At 35.8% G+C, this 9,729-nt stretch overlaps 1 protein-coding gene across 7 annotated transcripts in view; it reads right to left on the reverse strand.

The window, feature by feature from the left end:
- Window positions 1–9,729, reverse strand: part of GNGT1 (G protein subunit gamma transducin 1) — a 303,391-nt gene that overhangs the window by 60,126 nt on the left and 233,536 nt on the right. The window lies entirely within an intron of this gene.

Here is a 9,729-nt window from a genome sequence, read left to right on the forward strand (position 1 = left end):
CCATCCTTTTACTTTCAATCTACCTATGTCATTGAATTTACAGTGTGAGTTTCTGGTAAACAGTTTATAGTTGGGACATGTTTTCTTTAACCACTCCATCTTTTGCTCAGTGTATTTAGACTATTTACATTTAAGATAATTATTGATATGCTACAACCAATTTGCCATTTAATTTGTTTTCTGTTTGTTTCTTCTTGTTTTTGTTCCTTTATTTCTTTTTTCTGCCTTTCTGTAGGATATTTCAACACATTTTTAGGATTTCATCTCGATTTATTTAAGGTCTGCTGAGCAGGGAGGAGCAGGGAGAAATGAGTCTACGCCATCTTATTTGGAGTGTTAGCCTCATTCGTCTACTCTTGATTTCTTGACACACTACTCTTGACATAGTACCTGGTATAATCCACACCTAGTCTAGTTGAAATTATACTTCCTATTTATTCAGAAAATGTGCAGTGTTGGGCTATTCTTTTTGTAGGGCTGGCCACAAGGCATATTATATGACAAAGAGCAGTTGTAGGCTATCCACTGACTTTATTGGTCAAAAAGAAAGGGCATTGCTCAGTGGGGGAAATTTCCTAGATCAATCAGATTAGCTCCATCCAAAAATCTTGACAGATTAATCTGTATAAAACTATACAATTAGCAGTAAGAAACATCAGTGATGAAGATCATGAAGGCAAAGAGAGAGACACACAGAGAGAGAGAGAGAGAGAGAAATTGGCAAAAACCCATCTACAGAGTTGCCTAGAAACCTAAACATCTATGTGCCTTCATACAATAAGCACCCACCCTTTGTCTCTAGAATGTGGCTTGAATAAGTGTTTGTCCCTGTCAATAATACTATAAAACCACCAAAATAAAGCACTATACCTAGAAACTCTAATGAGATATGATTTGGAAATATTAACCTATTCTTTTATCTTGATCTTTCCCCCCATTCAAGAACTAGATTGTGGGACATCCTCAGGAATGGGAGGTTACAACAGAAAATCAGGGGAAAAGTTTTGTAATTTCAAAAGCCTAGGTGCTGAGATAACTCAGAACATAAAAAAAAGTAGAATGTGGTAAGGCTGAGCTAGAATTCCTACTCCTAGAAGAAATACAAGACTTCAGATAGCCTCATATGTCCTGGGTACAGCATGATGATTCTGGTGTGTCCAAGAATGGAACCAAAATGTCAAGTACAGAGCAAAATCTGGCAACACACACATTCTATTGGCTGGAACTAATCATATGATCCAAACTAGATACAAGGAGGCTAGCAAATTCTAGTCTCTGGCTGGGCAGCAGCTTCCCAACAATCCTACGCTATGGAAAGGGAGCATAAATTTGTAGTGGTACTGAAAGTGGGTTCTGCCATAGATAGGTTGTAGAGTGTTCATGGCAATTTTGCCAGATAATTACAATTTGTTTTCTAAGAGGTGGTAATAATTTGTATTCTCACTAGCAGTGCAGGAGTTCCAGTTGCTTCATATCTTTGTCTATGCTTGATACCATGCAAGTTACTTCACTGAACAATTATACAGATCATCAGTTTGTAAAGTTTTTTATCTAAAATGTGAATTCCTAGAAGGCCTTTCTTAAATAAATCATTAACTGTTTTATGATGAGGCAAATGAATAACAAATCATATAATTTATTAAGGTCAGGCCAGTAGGGCCCAGACTTTATTCTCCATAGTCCAGCCATCTTTTCTGAGGGTTTTATTAATTACAAATGTATTCAGTGAAAGATTTTTTTATTGTTTCTTTTTTTGCCCCGATGGATTTAAATATTTAGCAGAGTGCCTTGTAAATTATTGGCAATTAATAACTATTCTTTGAATGAATGAATAATGAATTTCTAGGAAGCAATCACATTTCAAAGCTTCATAATATGCTTGTATTATAGTCCCCTCTATTTCAGGTTGGACTCTTTGGTCTGTAAAAAGGAGTTGAAAATCACCAATTGGGTGTGTGTGTGTTGGGGGGGGCAATGACCTGATGGTATAAATGGCCAATTTTTCCCTCCTTGGGAATAAAAAGCAGAAGTCAGTTTGTGTCAGACTGTGATGCTTCTTGCTTAATCACCATAGTTATCTATTTTGAGCAAGAAATAACTAGTGTGGCTTCCTCCCCCTGCCATGTTTCCATTCTCACCTAGAGATTAATCACTACTGGGACCACAGAGGCTTGTACAAATAGCACTTGCTCACTGTGAAACTTATAAATCAAATACTGCAAACATTCTTTCTTCCTCAGAGAAGTCAGGGGCAGGAAATGCTAAGTTCATAGAAAAGTGACATGCCCTTCAACCACATAGAGTGAGAGAGTAGATCAGTTTAAAATCTATGGGGCTTTTATTACTTTTACAAGGTGTAAAGGTGAAAGGAACTAAAGAAATACAAGTTAGCTTGCAGTAGTGGTTACTTTTTGCCTTTTCTTATTAACGCTTTTCCTAGGCTATGAATAGATGATTACAAATAGATACTTTGGTTTTCTATAGGACTTGCAAAACTACATTTATTAGGGGGAAAAAAACCCAATTTTGTTCCTTCAGAATAATCTCACATTTCTTCTTATGTTAAGAAAAAGGGGGCTTCCCTGGTGGCGCAGTGGTTGAGAATCTGCCTGCTAATGCAGGGTACACGGGTTCGAGCCCTGGTCTGGGAAGATCCCACATGCCGCGGAGCAACTGGGCCCGTGAGCCACAACTGCTGAGCCTGCGCGTGTGGAGCTTGTGCCCCGCAACGGGAGGGGCCGCGATAGTGAGAGGCCCGCGCACCGCGATGAAGAGTGGTCCCTGCACCACGATGAAGAGTGGCCCCTGCTTGCCGCAACTAGAGAAAGCCCTCGCACGAAACGAAGACCCAACACAGCTAAAAATAAATAAATAAATAAATAATGTAGCTATTTAAAAAAAAAAAAAAAAAAAAAAGGGGGGGGGGAAGTAACTTTTCTTTCTCATAATGCCAAGCATAATTAAAGAGAGACATTCGGATTGCTCAATGCTCATACTCCCTAGTGCATAAATCACCTTTTGCAGAGAAGTGAGTTGTGCACTATTTAATGGTGTGGCAGCATAATCGCCTCAGATCAGTTTGCTCAGCTTGCAAGGCCAAGGGTTCATACGTCAAGGAGCAGTCAGTTGTACTCCGTTGCAAAACAGACTTTTGGCCTGAGATGGGTAGGGCTGAAGGGGAGAGGCGGTTGTATTCACTCTCCCAGGAGGAGAGCAGAGAGAGTTCATGACAAAGGACATTTTAAGGCAGAATGAGGAGTTCTGTTTTAAGAAGTCCTGGGGACAAGTCTCTCCAGTGTTCTAGCATGGTAGATTTGGACACATTGAGTCTGGAGTCAGTGCATTTTCCCCCATTAAATATGATACTTCATTTGATTTTAAGGAATTTTAATTGTTATAATTCTCTATTTCTTGGAAACATTAGCATGAGACCATAGTTCAGTTAGGATTCTCTTTCCTTATCCTGCTTTTCAATTTGAAAAAGAAATTTTATTGACCTTTATTGGTAACACAGATGCTAAATTGCCAAATGTCCTACTTCTCCCGGTGGTTTGAACTTTGAGTCTGTCAAGCTATTGATTTGTTTTTGTCAGCATGAATTTTAAATAGCACCTAACGTTGTTCACCCAAACTTTTTACCAGATAAGCACACGTTTCCCCGTTATTTCCTCTTCCCATGAACTTGTGTTTTAAAAAAATATTTGTAATCCAGCAAACCACATTTGTTAGGCAGTATCTTGTTTTGCCTTATAACACAAGATATATATCTATATCTATATCTATACAAATATATATATATATAATTTTTTACATCATGGAAAATAACTTGTAAGCAGACACTTACTTCTTTTGGATAAGTGATATAATGCAGGGATCTCAATGAGGATATGGTAAGTAAAAGAGCTAGAATACAATGGTTTCCTTGAAAGCAACATCTATTTCATTAGAAACATTTTGAAGACTGAGTTTAAATAAAGAGACATCACTAACAGGGTCAATACTTTCTGCTGATTTCTAGGAAAGAAAATTGGCTGCATGACACAGTCACAAATAATATTTTATGGTGACATTTTATTGAATGTATTTAATTTTTAAGTCAATAAGTAAGGTAAAAGTAAATCTCACAGAATATTAAATATTTAAATGCATCTAAATATCCTCAACATCATTGTTTCCCCCAATTTTTCATTTCCTGACATGTCAGTTGTTTCAGCTTTCATGGATCTGCCTTGGTACAAAAAAATTCTCCCTGTTTAGAGGTGACAGGAATGCACTCTCTAAATAGGTAATCCTCACGTACTTTCATTTATAAAGATTACACTTATACTCTATTATAGTTTGGTGAAATTATAAAGTTTACATCTGTACTACTTCGTAAAATTTCCACAGTGTCCCTGTGGGTTTCCAGATACCACTTCTCGTGGCCTTGTGGTCCCTTATCTGTAGATTTCTTTCCTTATTCCTCTTCCAGCCTCCATCAAAACTTATCCTTTCCATCATTGCCACTACACAGTGCTAGCTCTAAGATGGTATAGGGCTAACTCATATAATAAATGCACTTAGGTTTTACATCCCTCAGTAGAATGTGAACCCTCTGATGGTGGAAGTTCCATCTTTATCTTCAGTTTTCCTCAAGAACAGGAAATGTAGTTAGTATTTCTACCTACTTCACTCTCCTAAAACTGCTCTTGGAAAAGATCCGCTGATCTTCTAATTGTCATATGTAATATTTAAGCTTTTACTTTACTTGCCATTTCCTCAGCATTGACAGATTGCCTAGTTCTTTTTTCAACTGTCTCTCCCCTTGTGTTTGAAAATATGGCTCTATCCAGGTTTCCTTCCATCTGTCTTGACTTCTCTTTCTCCATTTGCTTAATTGGGTCCTCTGCCCTGAACTAGTGGTGTTTCCCAGGCTTCTATCCTCACCACTTTTTTCTTATTTTTTTTTCTCACTCCCTGAATAAACTGATTTATTTCATTCTTTCTGTGTATTTTAGCAGACTAGGACTTCTTGTTTTTTGTCTGTCAAACTCTTATAGTCTTTCATGATCCAGTTGGCTGTCAGTTCTTAATGATGCCTGACAGCCCAACTCAGGCATTGCCTCATCTGTGAACTCTTCTCTGATCTTTCGATACAGAGCAAATCAACCCCTATTCTACGAGATGGCTGATTAATATATATATTTCTGTTATTGCTCCTATTATACTATTAATATATTACCTTTTTCCTGTGACTCTGTGAGCTAGTAGACGGCAAAGTTTGTGTTTTATTTATCTTTGTATATCCAGTGCCTAACACAATGCATAATATATGGTATATTCTCAATAATTGTATGTGGAATGATTGAGGGGGTACATGAACAGACAAGCAAATGAAAAAGTAAATGCTACTTAACTATTGATTCAAACTGTTTTAGTCACCACAGCCAGTTTACACAGCTACAGAAGCAGTAAGGAATTGGAACATTCCAGTCCCAGATGTATGTAAGTGGTAAGTTTGACCTTAAAATCATTCCTCATATCTGCTTCCACAGTATATAAACTCATGTAAACTAAGCAAAGAAAGTCTTCCCTTTGTTCCTATCAATCTTATAATTCGCATTTTCTAATAGTCTTTAGAAAGGTTCTACTGACAAACCCACCATGTCCCCATTCTACGTACTATCTTTACTTATGCTTTGTTTGTATGACATTTAAGTACTTTTAACTGTTTGAATTCATTTGGCTGCAAATTTAGTCTGACTAGGAAGTAAGAAAGAAATACCAAAGGAGAGACTATTTTCTTTTCAGAAATAAAATATGATATAGTGTTTTTTCGCTTGTTAATACAATCAAGCTTTCAACACTCAGGAAAAAAAAAAACATGCATTTACTGTCAATGGTTAGAGACTTCATGATAAATAATTATTGTGTTTAATAATACATTTGAGATAATTTCTTAATGAGTCCATTGGAAATCTCTGGTGAAATTGAGAATTATTATAATAAGATTTAATGAAATTAACTGGTCTTTTAATATTGTGCCAGCCATTTTTAAGAAATAACCTGACACTTTCATTTAAACCACCCTAAATATAGCAACACTGACAAAAAAATTTAATCCTTGGCATACACCATCTCGTATATTCATAGATCAACCATTGCCAGTTATCTAGCTTTAGGGAAATAACTAATTTGAAGTAATGGGGTTTTCTCTCTTAACACCTTGGATTTTGAACAAATTTTGGGAAAAAAATCTTTTATGTAACCTCAGACTCTACGGTTACATAAAATCTTTTTGTTGATTATGTTCACTTGGCTAAGCAAGAGAAAATAAACTGGTTTTCTTATTATATCATTACCTCCAGAGTAAATTATGTGAATGCCAATAAACTCTCTAAGTTTATTGAAAGCAAGAAGAATTAGATTGCAACATGCAAACAAATAATTTGCCATGATTGCTCCTTATTTTCAAGCACATCCTTGTATGTAATTGGTTGCTTTTCCTTAAAAGAGGTCCAGTTTTGTGCTTCATAACTTCATGTCTAAGATGAAAATATAATTTTCTGAAGTTGATTTGCACAGCACGTCAAGGAGATAGTAGCAACATTATTTATTTTATTGGATAAGAAAAACGCAACGGGCAGCAGGAAATTTTTCCTCTGTTTCCTTCCCTGAATCCGCTTTAAAGCCCAGCTTATAAAGGAAAGAACTAAAAGTCCAACTACTATTTCTCACAGTATTGGGAAAGAAAAGGATGGCAGCCACATAAAAGAAAGAACAAAATTATAATAACTGTGTGGTTACTTTATGGTAAAGTGCAAGAAAATCTCTGGAAACATCTCAAAGGAGTAAATGAATTTTCTTTGAATGTACTTAGAGTACAGACAACTCATCACAGAGATCTTCCTTTGGGATTTCTATAATGGCCATAATGACAAATCTGGTAAGTTCACATATGACTCTAAGATACAGCCATGGAGTTGTGTTTTTATATCATATTCCGTAAAGGCTCTGTGCATAAGCCAGTAGCTGGAATTGGCTTTGTCATGTTGATTAAAACCCTAAACCCAGTTCGTTATAGATGGCTATGAAGAGTCAATTCAGACACCGAAGAAATATCTGAAGATCTAGAAATCTTCCTGATATGCACTTTTCGTCTATCAAATTCCAGGTCAGTTGGAATTCTATGAACCTGGATATAAGAAGTGGATCATCGTTCAGCATTCATAGTCTTCCTAACCCAAGAATGCAAAATATTTTAAAGGCCAAATCAAATGCAAAATTTGGGATAAACTCAAGGCTAAGGATAATGCAAAGAGATGGAAAAAAACTAAAAGTATTGTGTTCATTTATTCTCAAGGAGCAATTGAAGAAGAGGATTACAAAATGCAATAAGGATGTCATTATGTTATCCTAAGGAGTTCTGATAATGATAGGAATCAACTTAAATGAGCATCCACAAACCCTAAAAAATATTATCCCCAAACCCCCCAAATCAAACCATACAAAACTTCATTGTACATAAACCAAAACAGTCTAACTAAATAACTTATAAATCATAGTTACAGTGGAAATGACATGGTGTTATCAGAGAAGGGACATAAATTTTTACATAATGTCAGAAGGGAGTCCACTATAAAAACCTCTGAAGAGATCACTGTCCTCTGCAGGAGGCTAGCAGAGCTGCTTCTCATCCAACCTCCTACAAGGCAACATAATGTTCTTTTTCATTTTTTGATGAAGCAATAAATCCCATGTGCATGCCCACTTGTGTGCATGAGCACATGCATACACACACACACACAAACACACACACACAAAACAGAGTTATATCCACATTAAGCCTTCCCCAAACGATTAAAACTTTACTGAGTTTGCTGAGAGAGTTTAATATTTTTCTAGACAAAATCCATCCTAGATACTGAAGATTACTTTGTTTGGAAGTTTCATTGCTGCGTGTAGAAGCATGGGAGATCTTCCCATATATATACTCAAAGAAAGAAAATGAGGTGAATCTTGGGAACATGACCTTATATTTCTGGTGGTATTTTAAATTCTAGTCTAATTAACATGAAGTCATATTTTCAGAAGTCCCAGAATATGTATTGTGAATGAAGATGCTTGAGATGTACATAATTGCCCATGTTAAGTAAATTATAGGTCCCTTAATCAACAGTCTGAGAGAAAATATGCAAATTAATTATTTTTCAGTTATAGACTAGAGAAAAAATTATCAAAAGATGAATAGCTGAAGTAGTTAGGTAGCTGGTTTTATTTATTCTCAATTTACCTTTGAAGTGGTAACATATACAACATATTTAAAATCAATTAACTTGTGAATACTATAATTCAGTTTTCTAGCAAACATATCAAACTTACACTTATAATATTTCAAAATAGATTTCTTAAGGGAGACTTGGCTTCTAGCTATTTTTAAAGTGTTTAATCATTTGAACTACTTGGATGAAATAAGATAAACGGACGTTAGTAAATAAAAGTTCTGATTTTGTTGTAATACGTGTAAATCCCTGATGAAGTCGTACTTATAGAATGGACTTTTTGCTTTAGATGCTTTCTTATGCCAAAAATTATTTCCAGTGAACCCTTTATGAGAATTGAGAGAAACTAATGGGCTGTAATGCAATCACCCCTCCTAGAGTGGATTTGGTGAGATTAGAACAAGCCAATCTGCCTGGGTACACACACAGGTAATACATCTTGTCCATGGCAACCTGGAAATCTTTCACTTGGCAAATTACCTTTCCTGACCCCATTCGTATAATGGTATCTTAGCAAACATATGGTAACCTAAGTTCCAGAAAAAAATAACAAAACTACATAAATTATATTTTTATAATGCTAAAGAAAACTGTTGCACATTGTATAAAATTAAGGTATGAGGACTACCAAATTGGATAATTTTGGACAAAAGTCCATTTGGGGAAGGAAGTCACCCAAATCAATATTTTGTAGTCATTCTATAAACCACATATTTGCTAAGTAACTCCTTTAATTTGGGCATAGACAATCTACAAATAACAAGGGATAGTTTACAAGAAAGGTTAATACACCATGATAGATTCCTACAGGTGAGGTAAATTATAATCTTAGTAAGGTCTATCAGCTTTCGGTAAATACTTTGAGTGAGTTTTTGAGATATTTTCCTACCTGAATGCCTCAGAGCCTGTCATTCGTATAATTACAGTCAGTATTCTAGGTTGGAAGGAGCTTACAGCCTGGGAGGAGAAAGACATTAAGATTTTATAAAGAATTAACTGTTATTAGAAGGATGTCACCCAGCACATCATATTCAGGTTGTAAAACAGAAGGAAAATAAGAGATTTTGAACACAGAGACAGAAAGAATAGAAACTTTAAAATATCTAGGGGAAGGCTGGTCAATAGAAAGACAGAATGGGGGACTAGTACCAGAACACCCATCTCAAAAAGAAACCTGAATATCTATGGAGGAGGAGGGATACAAGAGGGTGGGAAAAATAGAGCATAAACTTTGAATATCCAAATTCGAGTTTGCAGGTGGTCTCTATTGAACCGTCATGAGAGGAATGAAAAGTCTGACAGGAAAATAACACCTGTTAGAATTTGTCATTAATAGAGCTGAGAGTGGGTTTCTAAAGAAGATTCCTTGTAAGCATAAAATCACAAGAAAGATTGGCAGATCCTGTTTCCAAATAAAGTCTGACAGGCAGAATTTTACAATGTATCAATCTGTGGGTGACCAAGTTTC

This window comes from Balaenoptera physalus (genome assembly GCF_965194825.1).
Source record: "Balaenoptera physalus genome assembly, chromosome: 8".
NCBI lineage: Eukaryota > Metazoa > Chordata > Mammalia > Artiodactyla > Balaenopteridae > Balaenoptera > Balaenoptera physalus.